The sequence below is a fragment of the Chrysochloris asiatica genome, unplaced genomic scaffold, assembly GCF_000296735.1.
Source record: "Chrysochloris asiatica unplaced genomic scaffold, ChrAsi1.0 scaffold00170, whole genome shotgun sequence".
Taxonomy (NCBI): Eukaryota; Metazoa; Chordata; class Mammalia; order Afrosoricida; family Chrysochloridae; genus Chrysochloris; species Chrysochloris asiatica.
The window spans coordinates 1,969,272-1,970,945 of record NW_006408688.1 but is presented as its reverse complement, the minus strand read 5'-3'; positions in this window follow the sequence as shown (position 1 = coordinate 1,970,945).

Here is a 1,674-nt window from a genome sequence, read left to right as displayed (position 1 = left end):
ATTTTGCAATCCCACCAGCAATGCAAGAGTGTCCCAGTCTCTCCACATCCCCGCCAGCATTTATTGTCTTCTCCATTTTTAGTATCATGTTGTTTTGACAAATGTAGCTATGTAGTAAATTTTGAATTTAGGGAGTGAGAGGTTTCCAACTTTGTTCTTCTTCTTAAGCAGTGCTTTGCTTATCCTGGGTCTCTTTCCTTTCAACATAAAAATTTTAAGTGTTTTCCCATCTTGTTGAAGAATGTCGTTGGAATCTGGATTGTGATTGCATTACATCTGTAGATTGTTTGGGATAATATTGACATTTTCACCATGTTAATTCTTCCTGTCCAGGAACATGGTTTATTCTTCCATTTTTGTAAGTCTTTTTTGGTTTCATGTAGAAATGTTTTGTAATTTTCTTTGTATAGGTCCTTTGTTTCTCTGGTTATATTTGTGCCTAAATATTTCATCCTTTAGTTGGCTGTTGTAAAAGGTATAGCTGTTGTAAAAGGTATTTCCTTTTCAGTACTGTCATTATTAGTATAGAGGAATCCAACTGATTTTTGGATGTTGATCTTATACCCTGCCATTTTGCTGAATCTGCCAATGAGATCTAGTCACTTTTTTGCTGAGTCTTTGGGGTTTTCTATGTATAAGATCATATCGTTTGCAAATAGATAGTTTTAATTCCTTGTTGCCAATTTGGTGGTGGTGGTTATGTGCTGTGAAACAGTTCCAACTCATAGTGACCCTTGGATGCCTTTAATTTTCCTATCTTGCCTTGTAGCTCTGGCTAAGATTTCCAACACAATATTGAATAGGGTTGGTAATAAAGGGCATTTTTTCTAGTCCCTGATTTCAAAAGGAAGGCTTTCAGTTTCTTTTTGTTGAGAGTGATGTTGGCTGTTGGTTTTGTATATATGCTCTTAATGTTGCTGAGGAATTTCCATTAAATTCCTACTTTATTGAGTGTTTTTTATCAGGAATGGATATTGGGTTTATCAAATGTATTTTCTGCATCAATCAATATGATCAGTGTTTTTTTTTTTTTTTTTTTTTCCTTTTTCTTGTTTATATGGTGGATTACATTGATTGTTTTTCTAATGTTGAACCAACCTTACATCTCTGATATGAAACCCACTTGGTCATGATGTATTAATTTTTTGTAATGGTTTCAAATTTTTTTGGCTAGGATTTTGTTGAGAATTTTTGCATCTATGTTCATGAGGGATATTGGTCTATAATTTTCTTTCATAGTGACGACTTTCCTTTGTTTTGGTATGAGGGTTATGCTTGCTTCATAGAATATATAAGGAAGTTTTTCCATACTTTTCTATATTCTGGAATAATATGTGTGGTATTGGTGATAGTTCTTCCCTGAATGTTTGGTAAAACTAACCAGTGAATCTATCTGGATTTGGACTTGGTTTTGACTGGGAGTTTTTCATGACTTGATCAATTTCTTCTTTTGTTATGGGTCTGTTCAAGTCTTCTACTTCACTTTGTGTAAGTTTAGATAGGTTGTGTTTTTCTAAAAATGTATCTGTCTCTTCTAAGTTTTCAACTTTGTTGGAGTACAACTCTTCATAGTATTCTGTTATTATCCCTTTTCCATTGTTTCCATTGTGACATCACCCAGGTGGTTTATTTTGTGTATTATTTGTGTTTTCTCCCTCTTTTTTTTTTTTTTTT